Genomic DNA, 20,915 nt, shown 5'->3' on the forward strand with positions numbered 1-20,915 from the left:
TTCAATTAGGTCCTGGAAGGATTCTTGGGGAATGGCAGCCCATTCTTCACGGAGTGCTGCACTGAGGAGAGGTATCGACGTCGGTCGGTGAGGCCTGGCACGAAGCCGGCGTTCCAAAACATCCCAAAGGTGTTCCATAGAATTGAGGTCAGGACTCTGTCAGGGATAGTCCATTACAGGGTTGTTATTGTCGTGTAACCACTCCGCCACAGGCCTTGCATTATGAGCAGGTGCTCGATCGTGTTGAAAGATGCAATCGCCATCCCCGAAAAACATCAATGTAGACCTGCGCTTTGATAGTGCCATGCAAAACAACAAGCGGTGAAAGCCCCCTCCATGAAAAACACGACCACACGCAACACCACCGCCTCCGAATTTTACTGTTGGCACTACACACGCTGGCAGATGACGATCATGGGTCATTCGCAATACCCACACCCTGCCATCGGATCGCCACGGTGTGTACCGCGATTCGTCACTCCACACAACGTATTCCCACTATTCAATCGTCCAATGTTTACTCTTCTTAAACCAAGCGAGGCGTCATTTGGCATTTGCCTGCGTGATATGTGGCTTATGAGCAGCCGCTCGACCATGAAATCCAAGTTTTCACACCTCCCGCCTAACTGTCATAGTACTTGCAGTGGATCCTGATGCAGTTCGGAGTTCCTGTGTGATGGTCTGGATAGATGTCTACCTGTTACACATTACGACCATATTCGACTGTCGGCGATCTCTGTCAGCCAACAGACGAGGTCGGCCTGTAGGCTTTTGTGCTGCACGTGTCCATTCGCGTTTACACTTCACTATCACATCGGAAACGGTGGACCTAGAGATGGATAGAAGTATGGAAATCTCGCTTGCAGACGTATAACACATGTGACACCTGACTACGTTCGATGACCGTGAGTTCCACTGAGCGTCCCATTCTGCTCTCTCACGATGCCTAGTGACTATTGAGGTCGCTAATAAGGAGTACCTGGCAGTAGGAGGCAGCACAATGCACCTAATATGAAAAACGCGTGTTTCTGGGGGTGACCGGATACTTTTGATCACACAGATTATCTCACTCCCAATTGCGATTGAATTAGTAGATATCGTGCTGGGTGATTCATTAGTTAGAAGACTTAAATCACGAAGCAGCTCTTCGGCGTATGTTATGGCGTTAGTGATTTCGCCTCTCGATTGTTCATTCAACTCCTCTACCTCTAATGTATCTTCTTCTGGCTGCACTTCTGTAGACACACTTGGGTCGTCCATTTCACTGTATTCTTCGAACACGCACGGCACAAACAACGCGTTGCGAGCAAGGACGTTTAAGACAAATGCAAACTTGCGGTTTAGGAGCTAGGTCAGCGCCGTTTGTTTGACCATGGCGATGCATTTTCATAATATTCAGGGAACAGTCCGTGCGAACTCTGTGTATTATGAAATTATACCGCCATATCCAAATAAAAGGCGTTGACCAGGGCGATACACTGTCGCAATATACAGAGTTCGCATGGGATGTAGGCGCGGACAGTCCGCTTTGTGTTTGACCGAGCCTACACAATTTAAACGTCTTGATAATTTCACACAATTAACACTGTTTGTTGACATGCTGTAAAATAAAATGCAGCAATGGCGGACTATTCTGATTAAAAAAAAAACAAAAACACGGAACGGTCCCGAACACGGTACCTCTAGCGTGGTAGCTGTAGACCTCAACCACTTCGCTAGGCTCACTTTGTTGGAACATGGCTACCGTTGCGCGTATTACAGCTTGCAGTTAACTTTAAATTCAGTTTTCTTGAAAACCAATGCCCGTCGCTAAAAAAGCGGATAGCCTCATACTCAGGGCATGTCCATCTACAATATATTCGAGACCTATCAAAATCCGTTACTTACACTTCTGATGGTCCCTTTGTAAGTCTCAGGCCGCAATTTGTTGCGTTTCAGCCCCACTTTCGGCCACTTTGTTATCTTTGCAGCTTCTTGAACTATTCTGTGTAGATGAGACATCTATCACTCTGCAGAGTGAACTGAAAACCTTGCTAGGGTGGCAGCTCCGTCGTGCTTAGGCCCACTAAACTGGGAGAGAAGGAAAGAACAGTGCACACTCCATTACTGTTATATGTAATCTGCTGTCAAATGCTACTCATTTATATGTAAGTGTCCTGCATAGAACAGAAATTAAATGTTGACGTGTACTTTTGTTTGAGAATACACATGATATTAAAACAATGTGAGAACATAAATTCAAAGTTCAATGTGTACGAATCGACCTTACCTCTGATTAATGCTTCCATTTTTTCCCGAAATTTCTTCATAAAAATGTAACGTAAATTTTGGCACATGATAAATCTTTTATTCTGACACCTTTTAAAACCAACTCCCATACCCAGAACATATTTTCTCAAAGCTTATTGCTAGCCTAGATTTTCAGCTCTGAGCAATATAAGCTGCGAAGTTGCCATTTCTTTCTAGTGCCTGTTTTGTGAAGCCAATGCTGTCTAATAATATATTGTGGATATCGTAAAGGAATGCGAAGATGAGACAAGATGTATGATACTGCGACAGTGTTCTGAAAGAGCACTGAAAGACCGAAGTCGAAGCAAGGCCCCAGGAGCAGACGATATTGCCGCAGAATTATTGAAATCCTTGGAACAGCCAAACATAACAAAACTATTCCAACTCGTATACTAGATATATGATGAAAGCTACATACCCACATACTTCAAGAACAATGTAATAATTCCTAATGTAAACAAGGCAGAAGTTGACCTGTGGAAATACACTCCTGGAAATTGAAATAAGAACACCGTGAATTCATTGTCCCAGGAAGGGGAAACTTTATTGACACATTCCTGGGGTCAGATACATCACATGATCACACTGACAGAACCACAGGCACATAGACACAGGCAACAGAGCATGCACAATGTCGGCACTAGTACAGTGTATATCCACCTCTCGCAGCAATGCAGGCTGCTATTCTCCCATGGAGACGATCGTAGAGATGCTGGATGTAGTCCTGTGGAACGGCTTGCCATGCCATTTCCACCTGGCGCCTCAGTTGGACCAGCGTTCGTACTGGACGTGCAGACCGCGTGAGACGACGCTTCATCCAGTCCCAAACATGCTCAATGGGGGACAGATCCGGAGATCTTGCTGGCCAGGGTAGTTGACTTACACCTTCTAGAGCACGTTGGGTGGCACGGGATACATGCGGACGTGCATTGTCCTGTTGGAACAGCAAGTTCCCTTGCCGGTCTAGGAATGGTAGAACGATGGGTTCGATGACGGTTTGGATGTACCGTGCACTATTCAGTGTCCCCTCGACGATCACCAGTGGTGTACGGCCAGTGTAGGAGATCGCTCCCCACACCATGATGCCGGGTGTTGGCCCTGTGTGCCTCGGTCGTATGCAGTCCTGATTGTGGCGCTCACCTGCACGGCGCCAAACACGCATACGACCATCATTGGCACCAAGGCAGAAGCGACTCTCATCGCTGAAGACGACACGTCTCCATTCGTCCCTCCATTCACGCCTGTCGCGACACCACTGAAGGCGGGCTGCACGATGTTGGGGCGTGAGCGGAAGACGGCCTAACGGTGTGCGGGACCGTAGCCCAGCTTCATGGAGACGGTTGCGAATGGTCCTCGCCGATACCCCAGGAGCAACAGTGTCCCTAATTTGCTGGGAAGTGGCGGTGCGGTCCCCTACGGCACTGCGTAGGATCCTACGGTCTTGGCGTGCATCCGTGCGTCGCTGCGGTCCGGTCCCAGGTCGACGGGCACGTGCACCTTCCGCCGACCACTGGCGACAACATCGATGTACTGTGGAGACCTCACGCCCCACGTGTTGAGCAATTCGGCGGTACGTCCACCCGGCCTCCCGCATGCCCACTATACGCCCTCGCTCAAAGTCCGTCAACTGCACATACGGTTCACGTCCACGCTGTCGCGGCATGCTACCAGTGTTAAAGACTGCGATGGAGCTCCGTATGCCACGGCAAACTGGCTGACACTGACGGCGGCGGTGCACAAATGCTGCGCAGCTAGCGCCATTCGACGGCCAACACCGCGGTTCCTGGTGTGTCCGCTGTGCCGTGCGTGTGATCATTGCTTGTACAGCCCTCTCGCAGTGTCCGGAGCAAGTATGGTGGGTCTGACACACCGGTGTCAGTAAAGATGCCTAGAAAAAATCGTCTCACACCAAGTATGAGTCCCCCCTGTGAGGTGGTGCCTGATTTCATACAACCCTACCTAACGTAACGGTCGTGCAATTTCTTCTTCATGACAGTTCGCGACCGCACACTGCAATGACAATGGAATCTACTGGAGCATTTTCGGCGGGGAATTGTTTGATCAACATACCACACTTGGCTCCCTCTGACGCTCTTCTCTCCTCAAACCAGCCGCTGGCTACGAAGACAACATTTTGTCTATGACGAGGGTACTGGGAAGTCGCTACAAAGCTATGACAGATGTGTAAGTCGGAGCGGCGACTATGTAGAGAAGTAGCTGGAAGGTGTAGTTAATTGTTGCAGATAAAATAGTTTTGATTTTAGCTGTGGTTTCCATTTCGCAACCGGTCATTCCTTACGTTCCGAATAGCTCTCTAGCAACACTATGCATAACGAATTATAACACTATAGTTCGCAACATTTGTACATATTCATAGTATGATATTACGATTACAAAGTTGATAATATGATAGTGGCATAATATCAGACCTATAGGCTGAGGCACTAGACATACAGCTCTGGGTTAATGAAGTTGTGATCTTATCACCTGGAAAAATTATTTGAGGCCAAACGTTTCTAAGTACGGACCATGACATTTCGAGATCATGTAAATTCCGTGAAGCAGAAGCGACTTATTGCGGTGAAACGAGGCCCAAATATAGGTTAGATTGAGAACTGATATTCTTTTTCTTCAGCCTTATATTTTGAAGGACTTCTATGCTCCATAAGCAACGAGCCTGTGAGAGACAGACTACAGTATGAAGAGAAGTTGGAATTAATGAGATGTAGCAACGTTAAGGAACTAGTCTAGCAGTCAACTAAAGAGAAATCATGAAATTATAAAAACACTAACCCAGGAATGAGTTCCTGAGTTCAATTGCGGGTGAGCATCTGTCATACAACCATGAACATGAAACTTAATACATGTTTAGAGCGATCAGAGTACCCGACACGATATCTATTGACAGCACAGACGTTTCTGTTTTTCATTATTTTCAATGGTATCTGTCTGAAAATACTGTTTTTGAACTGAGGTATTAGAAATTCGTTTTCTCTTTTACTGATAAACGTTTACCTAAAAATCTGAAGTAAAAGAAGTTTTTTCAAGATCTCAAATTTGGTTCCGCCTTTTTAATAGCTACAGATCGTCACAGCGACCACCTTCGTCTCAGATAATTAATTGAGTACTGTACAGGTATAATTATATGGGTCTGGTATGTGGTTTCTTATCCAATAACAAGTTTCTGTTATTTAAACTTTGTGTCGGGTATCTAAATCTTATATTTAGTTATTTACCTAGACAATGTCCTATTTCGAGTGCTGCTATGTTTCCGAGCTTCCAATTTCGCTGAACTGAAAAGTAACTGCTTTCTCTGATTACGTTGAATCACTTATGCCGAATAGTAGATTTCTCTACCTTTCAGTGAGTCTTGTATTTGAAGTACTCCACGCGTTATTCATATAAGTTAACTTAATGTTTTACAAAATCACAATCACAAAGAAATGATTTGAAGTGCTTTGCTTAAATGTTATTGTTGCTGAAATCTCAGTACAATATTAAAGTTATCTCCATATAACTGTGATCATTCAGAGTAGTTACTTGCTAGTAAACTTGGAGGGCTGGTATAAGAAATAATTAAATTACAGGTTGTTAATAACGTTTCTGTTTCGTAATATATTAGTAACTGAAAGTGTTTTACACATTGTGTTGTAACAATACTAATCAGCCTGGTTCCGAGTCAACTTATATATTAGTTTCCGTCCACTTATGCTAGCTGTCGAGTGAATTTCGTTTTCCATATTTCAGTAACACTACTAATGAATTGAAACCATCAATTTTATAACATTTGAGTGCTCTACTAAGTGACTGTCTACAGTTGTTCAGACTGTAATCCAGTAACCACATGAATCATTTCAGCCGTATGGTATAAAGGAATAGATCCTTCTTGAGAAAACAAATAGTAACCAGAGCTGAGATTATGACTATCTGTAAAGCATTTCAACGGCAATATTTCCCAATAATTAAGCTGATATAAGAACCTCACGTCCAAGTTAATTGTGCTCCAACATCAATAATTAATTGCACGTAATGGTCTTTACCTTTCCTACTGTAATGTACAGATAGTGTTACTGAGAGCCAGTAGTTGCCAAAACGTTTAATATGGTTACGTGCTATTAATTGTTTGCTGAAGTGTGCTACTCTCTCGTGTCCCATAAGCGAAACAGTATTTCAGTATCAAGTATAGTAAATACCAATATTTAACTCCCTTTACAAACAGAGCTAGAACTTGCTACAACTTTCAACTTTGTCTAATTAGGCTGGTGACCGTTTCCTTTGACATAAATGCAATGTTCTTTGTAACTAATAGAACCTTAGTTCAAGTGCTGTTTGTTCTGCTACTGCTTTCTTTCGTTAGAATTCTTTCTAGCAACGAAACTTAGTTCCACAGCTCAACAAATTCACACGATCACGGTCACTCCAAATTTGTATCATAGCAGTAATATTATCGGCGAAATGCTAACTTAGTAAGAGACTGTAGTGTTATAGGTCGCCATTGCAGGTATCGCTTAAGGACAGTAAGAATAAGGTAAAAGAGACTAAGCCACTTGCTCAGGCACAAAGAGTGTCAATTTTTACTCTCTCCAGAGATTAATACTGCACGAGACAATATTACTAACTTTGAGACAAATTCTCCTCCGCCACGCACTGCACAGTGAGTTGCACATTAAATCTGAAGATATAGGTGTGGAGCTACATCTTAAATGAGTGGGGCGGTATCGATATGTTTACATGTGCAATTCATAAATGGTTGCAATTCCGAGTCTTTTGTGTCACTGTGAAACTTGGCCATATTGGTGGTACTACATTAATATGTTAGAAAAACACCTCAGAATCGTCTTGAAAAATGCTTTCCAGGACACACGGACTAGCATCAGCGTCCGGGTGGAGGTTGACAATACAAACAGAGATGGACAATCCCAACCTCAAATTCATTGGGTATAGTATTTGTGTGCCCGACCACTGCAGTTCGGAAGATATGCTATCCACTGAACTACCCGAGGGTGCTCAATTCCCGGCCTGGTTGGAGATTTTATCCGCCTGGGGACGGGGTGTTGTGTTGTCTATGTTCGTGTAGCCGTAACTGTCAACAAAATCGTCTCCAATACGCTATTATTTCTCGTTTCCGTTACTGAAACGGCTGAATGAGCTCGAACTGAAAGTCAGTAAATAGAAATAAAAAAAATTGCTACCCAAGTGTAATTGCAATGTTGAAAGTGAGAACAAGTGGCTGAGCGATAGCCTCTATTTTCTAAGGTAACGTCTGTGTTGACATTTAGGAAGTGGGCATCCTTGAGTACCCAACATAGAAATGAACCATTCCGTAAACAGCAAAACTCTTCGAAGAACAAAAAACATGTAGAATCGAAGTGGAAAGTAATCAAGGAGAAATTGGAGAGAAGCGCTGACGAAAACTGCGTAATGCCAATTGTTCTTCATAGATATTAGCAACATTGTGTTACAGTATGTATATGACTGGTCAGGCTGATCAATCAACTTGCAAACTCTATTACAGGAAGCCATTTCCCGTCTTCGCAAGTAATCACCTTACAATATGGAAGATAACTGAGTCCGTGTCTGACTGGTAGGTAAAAAACTGAAACCACAGCTTCCGTGTGCTCGTTGTGTTAAAGAGTTCTTATCGTTTTAGCTTTCACGGCTACAACATTCGGCTTATGCACATCTGTCCACAGCCTTTTCTAAAGAGCAATTTAGTGTTGCGGTCTCTTAGTCTATAGTTTAAAATAAACACTGCATTTTAATTTTTTATACATCTACGTATTTTTCTTTTCATTTTCTTTACGTTAGTAACATTTTTCGACACATACAAATCACTGACTGGACTGCTTGTTACGTACCCGGTATTCATAGAATTTAGCTTGACACTACGACGCATTTCCGTGATGGAACAACGCCATTCACACGTGAGGCCTACTTCCTGAGTTAAATTACTTACGAAGCTTCCACGATGCTTCCACACCACTGACTGCAAAGAGGAACATTTTGCCATTCCCCTGTATTTACATTAGCCGACTGCCATCCCCCCTTTTAATGAATAAGGTATCCTGTCCACAGCTGGTGGTTTGGCATTCGCCGAGTCATTAATTAATTAATCAATTAATTCTGTACTTGTAGGGCGTAATTTCACCATCCTCCTCTCCGCAAGCGCTGATAACAGGGAGCTTTCCTCTCAAAAGCGGGGACTAGGGTTCCAGTATAAATCATGGCCTTTGGTCAAGGGATAAAGCGGTGCTAGCAGGCGGAAGCCGGCGAGGGTCGGACAGCTGCGCCTGACCGCCCACGGCCCCCGCACCAGCTCCCACCCCACCCCACCCCCATTGCCACCCCTCCGCGCCGAGCAACGCGCCGTCTTCCGAGGCGGCTTTGTTGCTGGAGCCCACAACTTGCTGCCAGCGCAAGGCTTCCTTTCAAAGTCACTAATCCGTGCACACGAAATTAAGCAACTACTACGCTGAAATGAACCATTGTACGTCGCTCTGCTGCAGGGAATGCTGGAGGGACCGGATCACCCACAAGTACAAGTTAGACGGTGTGATTTATGCGACATTGTTACACCAGAGACGTAAGCGTCCGTTTTCGTGTAGCTGCTCGGCTGCCAAGCCTTCATATGTGAGCAGGCAGGCACACGGATATATTCCATGTGTGTGATGGAGCCTAGAATTCCTGTCTTCTTTCTCTTGACCTTTTATTTTCTTAGAAGCCGAGCGTCAAGTCTCAAAAGCGAAATATAATGAAAATAAAGCAAAGGATCACTGAATCACCTTACGCTCTCATTAATTAAAAGAAAGCAAAACACGTAATTTATAAAATTACGTTCAGCAAACAGGATGCACTGTCGACGAATACGGTATATCAACTAATACAGGGGTGGGCAATTGTTTTGGTTCGGGAGCCACAACATTGTGGAAGTGGAGATTAGTGGAGGGCCTAGCCTTATAAAAAGATTTCATTTCAGAAAAGGTATAAAGTGTATCATAAAAATCAGTAAATGTAAATTAAATAAAACGGTGGCAGTTTTCATCAATTTATTTATTGTGCCAATTTCATTTCATCTATGGCTGCAAGTACATTTAAGTTTAGAATTACTTTAATGACACTAATGTATCCTATCGCCCTTTCCCACAACTTTTTTTGAAACCAACAGTGAGACTGCTTGTTTAGATTCACATCACAGCCTAAAAGTTAATGTCTGTGAAAGAGCATCTAGGCGGCCTAATCTTGTTCCTGTTCTTTCTCAAACAAGAAAAACTTTGCTCACAACTATGTGTATGCCGAAATATAGAGATACTTTTCCCAGCAAATTTCTTCATACATGGAAATTTTGCTCTAGGGAGAGATGTGTGAAGGTCAGCCAATGTCACAGCATATAGTATGTCATTTTCAGTACGATCTGGCTGCATGTCAATAAGTAAATGGCAAATGCCTTTATGGGCGCTCCCATCAGCCACTACGCTGAGTATCAACTTTGTTTGTGCGATTAGTGTCTACATTGTGCAGTGCTCATGAGCACTGATGCAACCATCATAGTGAAAATCTTTGGTTGGACACGGGAAGGAAATCTCGGTTTAAGGCAGATGTTTCAGACTACCTTGGTACGGCACGCAAAACCTTTAGCGGGCCAAATGTGGCCAGCGGACCGCTATTTTCCACCCGAGAACTAGTATCGCAGTAAGAGCATCTACTTGATTCAGTTTGTAAAAAGTTATTTTCGATTCATATTTCAGCTCGTCTATGCCTTTATCACTGGATATTTACTTCTATTTCAATACGGAAATTGTGGTGAAAACAACAGTCTTCGTTGTAGATATGATTTTATGCTTTATTTATTCCTGCCGCCCATTTCGACTAATGCAAGGCATCTTCAGATTGACCAGTATAGTGTTGGAAAGTGGATTTTGGGTGTCTCGATTAGGGCATCAGCAAAAGTACACTGCTCTTGTCGTGTACAGTAAAATAAATCGACACTAGTATGTGCTATATATGACGAAACCTGTCTCTTTATGCTGATGTACTAATCTTGCCACCTAAAACCCACTTACCAGCACTATAATGGTCAACCTGATGATGCTTTGTAGTAGGCGAAAAGTGAATTGTGAATAAATAAAGTATGAAATCAAATTTGCAGCCAAGACAGTTGTTTTAGTACATTCTGCGTACTGGTTGCTGTACGAAACACGCCTTGACGTGGAAATCCCTTTAATTATGAAATTTTAAAAAATGTAAGGCCCTACTCAAATAATAGCAGTAAGTCAGAAAAGTAGCTACAGAGTCGTCCAGGGACACCCTGTAACTGTGACAGGGCAGTCCATAGAGTAAATACACCAAGAAGAATCGCCTCTCTGCTTTTGACAAGATCAATAGGGTTCGAAATCATCTGACGCTCTCATTATTAACAAGACTAAAATTAAAACTGCATCCTACAAATAACCATGGTCGGTCAAGAAAAGAATCTTGGACACTCTTTTCAGTGCCACTCTTTGTTTCACTGTTGATAATGCTGTGATTCACTATTTCTTATCTGATTTATTGTTTCATTTGGGTGTGAAACATTCAGTGGTTTTGACTAGTAAGCTTCTCCTCTGAAACAATGATTTCAGTGAGAAAGATGGACAATGAGTGATGAAAATTTACATCATCTACAATAATTGTAAAAGGGGTTCCGCTAGAACTTACGTTGCGGTCCAGTGAATGACACAGGTTCTGCGCAAGACGTAAATCTACATCCGATTTTCAATCCTTTCCACCTATCTTCCAAAACCCTAACGTTGTAGCAGATGCCATGAAATATATCCAAACCGAATGACTTTCCGAACAAAATATATATGGTTATAGCAAAAAGATGGTAAACTCATAACAGTAAAAATAAAACGTTTATATTTATTAAAACGTTTATCCAAAGTGGATGTGGAACACTGCGAGTGTGATGAATGAAGGTTCCCATAAATTACTACAACCAGTGCCTTTTCTCTTATTGACCAACTAGCATCACGTAACAACCTCAATTCCCTTTCCTTCCTTGTTGTTTTCTGTTTTTATAGTACTCCTTCATCTTATCCCCATGTTGCCTTCTCGTTTATTCTGCCCATGTTGATCCTGATTTATTATTTCTTTTGCTCCGAAAGCCTTCTGTTTTTTATTCTTTGAAAAGGATTTCTATGGGGCGTTTCCGATTCTTTGATGTTGTTTCTGTCTAAATCTTTCCTTCATTCTGTAATACACACTACTGTCCAGTTCCTCTTTCATAAATACATATTGTTCTTATTTTAGCCATTACTTCTGATATTTTCTCTATAGTTTTGTAGATCTGCTCATTAATTATCATTTTCCAGACGTCTGTCGTTTTTTTGCATACGTTATTTTTCCAACTTTCTATTTTTCAAGTTCTTCTGTTCTGCACACCTTATAGTTCATTGTTAGGCATTCAAATCCCTATAAACATTTGGGTTCTACCACTGTGGTGCATATTTTAATTGTGTTTTTCTATATATGCATAACTTTTTGTAAATATTCTTTAACAAACCATATGCCCTCTCCAATTTATTAACTCTTACATCTGCTGCAAAATTTTCTAATCCATGCTGCTGTATAGTTTCTCCAAGGTATTTCAATTTACTTACTGTTTTATTTTGCCTTTTTGTGTTTGTATGAATTCTGGTGCAGTTTTATATGTTTGTCATGATTTATTTTTGCCTGGAACTTTGAGACCAGTTCTATTTGATATTTCTTCCAGAAGATTTATTTGAATAACTATGTCTATCAGATTGCAAAATCATTTGAAAAAGTCAAGTAGTTTGCCTAAATTAAATATGTTTTTCCTTCTAAAATTATTGGTTCAGTTTTGAGATTCTTGACCTACCAGTTCCGGATCCTTACAATTTTTTTCTATGAACACAGTTAAACAGTAAAGACGATAAATCATCTCTTGAAAATGGCTAAGATACTCCTGCCATAAATTTAACTTTAGATATCGTTTTCTGTAAGAGTTTAACGAATTATTGTTGGTTATTTTTCTTGAACATCAAGTACAGAACTATTCTGTGCATGATCTTCCCTTTGGAAAACCTCCCTGATAGTCTCCCAGTTGTTTGTCAAAAGTTCCTAAACTGTGTCCAGGAGAATTTTTTATATTAATTTGTGTCAGTGGTAGAGGTGACATTCCTCTATAAATGTTCGTATTTTGTTTGTCACCCTTCTTATGTAGCAGGTGGATTAATGCTATGTTCCAGTGTTCTGGAGTCTTTCCAGTTTTCTGGACATTCTCAAAAAGCAGGTGTAGTTCATTTGGAACTATTGTTTGTTGACTATTTCAATGAGTTTGTTGTCATGGAGCCTTCACTGCTTGCTTTGTTTTTTTTGAGTGATTTGATGGTATCATGAATGTCTTGCTCTGTTGGTGGGAAATCCTCCTCCAGATTTTGTAGCATTGCAGGAGATTGCTATTTAAGTGTAGGAACTCGGCAGTTTAAGAGCCTGTCAATAAAGTTTGCTAGTATTACCAAATTTTCTTTATTATTTAATCCTATTTTGCCAATTTCATATTTGAAACAAGTACTTGGTGCTTGATACCATTTAAGTACATGTTGAGAAGCTTGATAAATATCTCTAGTATGAATTTTGGTAAAATTTTCTTATTTTTCGATAAGCTGAGATTTTTCAAAATGTCTTTTGATTTTTTGCATTGTTTTTGATGTTTATTTCCTTTGTTGTGTACATTCTTCTGAGTGTTGTTCTTTTTTTAACATCTCCATATTTTAGCTCTTTGTCCTTGTGATTCTTTACACTATTTGTTACACCATGCTTTATTTTTATTCTTGGACGGTCCTAAATTTATCTCTGTTGCTTCACTAATATGTACTTGCATTTCTTGTCAATCACCTTGTTCTGTTGTCCCAGTTTCTTTCATACATTTTTCCACATTTACTGTTGTATATTCGCTGTGGTGGATATGTGTTTGTTTAACTTGTTGGTCGTATTTTTATCTTTGGATGAGAGGAATTGTATTTTAATCTGAGAGATATAATGATCTGAATCAAATTTCCTATTTCTGATTACTTTAATCTTCATAATTTCTGTGATATTCCTTTTAGATATGGTTATGTGATCCATTTGAAATTCTCCTAGGTCTGGATTAGGAGATATCCAAGTTTTGCAGATGTCAATTTTAAGTGGAATGTTTTATGAATATAGATCAGCCTTCCATCATTCCTATTTATTCCTAAGTGTTCTGGTTATTCACCTACAATTTCTTAAATTTATTTTCTTTCCAACTTGGGCATTCAAGTCCACAAGCAGTATTTTAACGTTGTTTTAACGTTGTTTTTAGGTATGTTGAAGATTTCAGATTCTAAAATATTCCAAAACTGATTTACTTTTTCCAGATTTCTTTTGTTATCATTATTTACAGGTGTTGGCAATTTATGAGGATTTTAATCTTGGACTTTATTATTGACATGCATATTGTTTCTGAATTAGACATAAATTTTGTTATACTGTCGATGATTCTTTTGCTTACACAAAATTCTGTTCCTAACATTGGTATGTTTTCTATTATTATTAATGCTGGTTTGCGTTATAAATTCTGTAGTTTTTTGTGTCACCTATGTTCTCATATAAGAATCTCGTTTCCTGCACTACTAAAATTTGTATACTATTTTTCTGTAAAAGGATTCCAATTTCTTCTGTTCCCAATATTACAGAAAAGAATTTACATTTAACGTTCCAAAGTAGTACTTCTTCTTAAACTTAGGAGGCTTTTCAATGTAGTCCATCTCACCATCACCACAAATGTTCGTACTCTCCAGATCCCTACATCCCAATGTATTACATGATGTAATGATCGATTCCTCATAAGAGTTGCCATCTGGGTTTGTGCATCCATTGAGCGAACTCTCAGTTTTTCGATTTGAAATTGCAGATTGTAGAGAATAGGAAATGTAGGATCATCTTTGAATTTTCAAACGAAGACCAGGTTTTTAGCCTTGAATATAACTGATTCAGCTGCCACTAACATGTGTAACAGACATTGTTGGGATACTGCCACAAATGTGTGGTACCATCGTGCCCTCTGTCCATTTTAGCCTTACACAAGAGGCTTCTGTCTTATGTTTCAATTTTTTTTTTCATTACCGGTTTAGAATCACCTAGGTATTCATCATCAGATGGTACACATTTATTGAGTGTTTGCAGCATTGTGGAAGCCATGTATCTGTGGCAAAACATAAAAACGAAATATGTATGCACTGGATGTGGTGACAATTGTTCACATTATGAGATGGATTTAGATGCAATACTTACACTTATTAGTATATGTTGGTTTCTTCCTGGATCACACATTGTTTTGAAAAATGTAAAGTATGTCATCCAGTGACATTAATGTTACAGCACTTCACAACTACAGCCACAAGGAAACAACATCCATGTCCTTTACAGAGCATAAATAAATGAAGGAGCATGACTATCGCTATGTTCTTATACTCAATGTTGGAGCAGAAGGTTTCTTTGTTCAGCATTTACGTCACACATTGCTGACAGTACGCATATAGCTATGTATACTAAATTCATTACTGCAAAAATAACATATATTTAAATTACAAACATAGCTTGTGCTATTTGTCAAAATATTAAACAATGAGTTTGCATGATATTTTATCCATAATTTCGGTACTGACATTACATATAATGTTTATCTTTGTGTTTAAAAAACATTTAGCATTACTTTCAAAAAATGTTAGAGTTCTGCATAAAGGTTTGTACTTTTGTTTACTTTTTAAAACTTATGTAGGCATCTAGGAGAGTGCTACATGGTTATATATATATATATATATATATATGTATATGTATATGTATATGTATATGTATGTATATGTGTGTGTGTGTGTGTGTGTGTGTGTGTGTGTGTGTGTGTGTGTGTGTGTGTGTGCGTGTGTGTGTGTGTGTGTGTGTGTGTGTGTGTGTGTGTGTGTGTGAGCACTACAAAGAGAGAGATACAGAGAGAGAGAGAGAGAGAGTGAGTGATAGAGTGATGCATAGGTGTGCCAGTGTGGAAACGTGTGTGTATGGGAGGCTTGTTTTTCTTTTTTCTCTTAGGTTGTTTGGTTTTTCAGATTTAAAGATGGTTTGAAACTTTGAGAAAGGAACTGAAGTCCATTGTTTAGTTTACGATGGTGTGGGGTGAGCTATTGTTGTGATTAAAATTCTCTAATTGTTTCTGGAGATCCATCTTTATTCTTTTGCCTACAGTGTGGAGAATATGTAAGTTTGATTTTCTCCATATAAGAGAATGATTATTTTGTGATATATGGACTGAAAAACTTTGTTTATTTAAACTTTTTTAACAGTTTGTCTATTTATATATGATGGCAAAGTTTCTTCCCGTTTCCCCCCTGTAGTAGTAGGAGCAGTTGCCCCAGGTTAATTTATATGTAGGAGATTTGTGAAGAGGTGGGCTGGCTGTTTTGGTGTTATGGACTATTTTGTTTTGTATTTTGTGTGGAAACTTATTTTGTTTGGTTGCTTTTTATATTTTCATTTTATTTGTCAACTGAGTATGTACCATAATCATTGTTGCGGGCTAGTGCTTTTAAAATATTTCATTGTTTCGATTTTTACATCAGGTTTAGCAGGAATTCTCTTTACACGGTTGAGTGCTGATCTGAAAAATACTAATTTGTGTTCAGTTGGGTGGCATGATGTGTTGTTTATAATGACATCTGATATGGTGGGTTTCCTATAAATTTGGAATTTATGTTTGTGGTTGCGATAGGTTATATTTATGTCAAGAAAATGAATTCCATATTGTGTTTGGTGTTCAAGTATGTTATATACTTTGGCATGTATATTACTGAGTTTCTCAGCTAAGATTTATATTTCACTGGTTGTCCCATTGTACAGTCTCAAGGTAGCATCAACAAAAAAAAAAAAAAATCCCACAGTTATTAACTAACTGATAGCATCAAAGATACCATAATACCAAGTACAGCAAAGCTTACATCTGTTGACATAGTTAACCTTTACATCAACATAATCATAACAGAAACTCTCCAAATAATCTAAGATTACTTAATGCATGACAAGAAGCGAAGCAGTGTAAATATCTACAGACTAACAGAGCTGCTTTAGTTGGTGGTATCTCACATTTGCTTTTCCTTCCATAACAAAATCTATATTCAGAATGATGATTTAGTAATGGGTAGTAGCTTAGTTGACATAGTAGTTGACATCTATATAAATGGTCGAGAAACCAAATTTTTAAAAAAATGTCAATAATGACACAGTCATTAATTATAAACATAATGCAATGACACCTTGATACCATAGCAATGGAACAACCACTGAAATACAAAGCTTAGCAGAGTAATTCAATAATATAAATCCCAAAGTACATTTTACAATGTTAAAAAGTATCTGAAGGATGTAAAATATGCCCTATGTTCAATATGTATACAGATACTCGCAATACTATAGTACTTCCATGCCAAAAATACATAATTTTCTCTTACATTATGTATAAAGTGGTGTCACATTCAAAAGCATCAGATTAGTTATGAAATAATTTTAAAATTATTCACAATTTCAGTGCAACCAACTATTAATAATATCATTCATTGATTAAGCAACGCTTGTGAATGACCATAGTGTGATATACACACTATACTTGGTGTAAGGCACAACACAAACACAAATTAAATATTTCCACATCCAAATTGTTCTATGATTAGTACCAAATTCACAATTTTTATCCAGCATATGAAATGTTCACGAAAAGTGTCAGGAACACACAATTTCCCATGTTTATGTCAAGTGTCACAATAATGTTATCACACACACACACACACACACACACACATACATACGTAAATTTGAATTGGTGCCTAAAACATGGCCGTGGACTCTGAAATTAAGTGCTTTCCAGGTCTAAGTAGTCACAACACACATGTGGCAAAATGATCGCATCATATTTGATATTTAATTTTAGGCCTCTACTTGAAAGAAAACACAAAATGTTCTCTAATGTTTACACCTCTAAATGTTTTAAAATTTTAATTAAACATTTATAATGTCTGCAAACATCAGAAAATTTCATCAGGAGCACAATGTTTACGTCAGTCATATATCCACATGTTGCTCAAAATGTATCAGCAGAACACACACACACACACACACACACACACACACACACACACACACACACACACAGGGAGAGAAAGAGAGAGAGAGAGAGATTTTTCAGTAATGTATCACTGCACCAAGCACCGTTTTAGAGGTATGTGGGAGGGGGGGGGGGGGAGACAAGGTAATGCTACATGTTCAGAACAGTTTTAGGGGGGAGATGCAAGAAGATAATGCACCATGTTCAACACTATAGTAATATAATCTTTTTTAGTGAATGGTCAGTTTTATTTTGTATTACTTTCGATAAAGGCCTACTAGAGGTTATGTACTTCAATCGACTTTCGAGAAAGACTGCAATATTTGCCGCTTGGAATCACAGTATCAAAGCTCTCTTCAACTTTTACACTCTGTATTTCCAGGATCAGCTACACAATAATACAAAAAGTTGATTTTAATGTTTAAAACACACAATGTGAGAACACATAACATAGTCAACAGAGTTATGAAGCCACCAAACACAATTTTAGGATGGAAAAAGTTGTTTTGAGTAGATCTCTGTTGTGATGTAATACGCGAACAGAGCTTCATAGAGCATGGGATACGAAATGTTTACATTTAACATGGACCAAATACAGTAGTACAACACGAAAGAGATGAAATATGGCCAAACAATAATTTTTAAGAAAGACTTGGATGAAAGATCAGTGTCTCACAAATACAGTCCTTGCACCAAACTAAAATCATTCACCATGAACGAATATTCGAAACTTGCATCAAAATATTAAGTCTACTATCTCTCAAAATACGTCAGATTTCGAGTACGAAACACGCGTTGAACTGCTGTCTATATGATTAAATCGCATTGATGCACTCTGCGAGACCCATATTTCGCCGAGATGACATAAATGCACGTGCATTATCTCAGACAAGTTGAGACTTGTTGACTTCAGAACATGTTCACTGAAACAGTTACGATTTCGTTGTAGGGGAGATTCTGAATTTTTCGTGTAAGATACAGATTTATGGAGCATTTAGTTACTATTTTGAATACCTCTTGGGTATTCACCTGACTGACATTACCAAGAAGGCGGGATAATTCTGCAAGCAGACTTACAGCCATTTTCAGGCATTCCTTATGAGTGACTGTCTTCTGCTCCACTCCACGTTTATGTCCAATCCTCTCTCCTCACAGCCTCCAGCTGGCCAGTTGACGGCGTGGACAAGGCACAGTAATGGAGAAAGCAAGACGTCGGATTTCATTTCTATGTCTTATGCTGTGGTCGGCGCCAGGTGCAGGTCTCACTTGGCGTGGTGGAAGTGAGTCCTTGTCCTCTTCAATTTCATCTACAAAAGCTGATGTCTACATTGACTGCGCGCTGTCCTTTGACCTTGCGCAAGGCAGGATACCAGGTCTTGCTTAACTGAAACTCGTTGCCTTTATTTATTACTTCATCGTGTAGCCGGATATATGCCATTTATTTTACAATAAAATTCCAAAAAGTGTTGCACTAGTGCAACAACATAGAGGCGTCGTAATTCATAGCAAGTCTGCTGAATATGCAATATTCGCCACTGGGATTTCATCTGTTGTTCGTTGACTGTGTGACATTTATGCCCTGTGCATCTCTCTGGATAGTCTGGGCTTGCATACATTTCCCCACAAACTCAAGAGATGTACACTTCAGGTTTCTGGAATCTTAAGACATCCTTCACTGATCCCAAAAACGCTTTCGTTTTGGCTGGTGGGTGCAACACGCGTTTGTCGTTATGTTTTCTAGAGTAATCCTCCGATTTTGGCTGATGGACTTCCAACGTAAGGGAACATCGTCGCCACAACCGGCTTCCCCTCACCCACAGCGGAATGAGGTCTCGGTTTCTTCTTTCTTAAGGCACGTTGAATATGGTGGTTGCTGTAACCGTTTGTAAGGAAGACGATATGCAGGTGCTGTAGTTCAGCTGTTTCGAGATTTCACGTGCTCTGTGCACTAGTGTGCTAAGGAACACTTCTCGTTGTGAAGAAGCATGACAGATCTGGGCAAGCAAATTCAAAACTCCATGTGTCAGTTTGTGACAGGTAATATGTCCCAGTGTGCACTCTGGTCTTTGCTTGATGAGCGCATCGGGAAATGGAAGTTGATTATTTTCATTTATCGCGATCATGACTTCGGTATTCTAGTGTCGCGTTCGTCCACAACTCTACATTAGAATGTAGGCTACAATATTGTTCTCTAATACAGACTGTCTGCTCCAAATATGCGATAATCACTGTAGGGTATGTTGACAGTCAAAAACCTACAGTGACGGATGCTACAAGAGAGATTTTGTGTATTAGAAAGAACTCTGTTCTTGAAATTCCGAGAGCGTACCTTCGAAGAAGAGTCGAGCAACACATTACATTCTCCTATGTACGTCTTGGAAAATAACCAAGACGAGAAAATCACAGAAATTCGATCTCATACTGAAATTCATTGACATTCGTTTCTCCCTAACACCATTCGTGACTGGAACCGGGAAAATGGGAGCAGTGTTAATTGATATTGGTAAAAGTGCATTCCACCTCACACCGTTTACTCGACAAGGTTCTATATGTGCTTCCAGGGAGTCTCCATTCTGATAATTTGTGTCTGAATTTTCAATGCTCCAACAGCTGCAGCTGTGGGATGTTGACATACCAGTTGTAGACCAGTGATATCCTAGATACGTTCGATGTGTGACAGTCCAAGCCAGAGACGCAGAGGGACTCTTCATCACTGGAAGAAGGTACACATATTCACCTACAAACCTGCTGATCATGATCCTGCTGAAATTTTAGGTCAAATGTCCTGTAGAAACGCCAGTCGATTTTCCTTTAAAACCTCTTTCGTGTATCGTTTCAGATTTCACTACCTAGCAGAATATTTTATCGTGTCCTGAAACGATCACATATGGCGTTGGTCCACAACTGTTGTAAGTAGGCTGTTTAGGTTTTCTTATTGGTAACGCCACGTAGCGCTCTGTATGAAAATCACTGGCTGTGCTGCGTGCAGTCTGTGGCTAGGTTGCATTGTTGTCTGACATTCTAGTGTTGGGCAGTTGGCTGTTAACAGCGCGTAGCGTTGCACAGTTGGAGGTGAGCCGCCAGCAGTGGTGGATGTGGGGAAGTGAGATGGCGGATTTTTGAGAGCGGATGATCTGGACGTATGTCCGTCAGAAACAGTACATTAGTAAGACTGGATGTCATGAACTACTACATATATTATGACTTTTGAACACTAATAAGGTAAATACATTATTTGTTCTGTAGCAAAATCTTTCATTTGCTAAGTATGCCTATCAGTGGTTAGTGCCTTCAGTAGTTTGAATCTTTTATTTAGCTGGCAGTAGTGGTGCTCGCTGTATTGCAGTAGTTCGAGTAACGAAGATTTTTGTTAGGTAAGTGATTTGTGAAAGGTATAGGTTAATGTTAGTCAGGGCCATTCTTTTGTAGGATTTATTGAAAGTCAGATTGCGTTGCG

Source organism: Schistocerca americana, chromosome X, assembly GCF_021461395.2.
Source record: "Schistocerca americana isolate TAMUIC-IGC-003095 chromosome X, iqSchAmer2.1, whole genome shotgun sequence".
Classification (NCBI taxonomy): domain Eukaryota; kingdom Metazoa; phylum Arthropoda; class Insecta; order Orthoptera; family Acrididae; genus Schistocerca; species Schistocerca americana.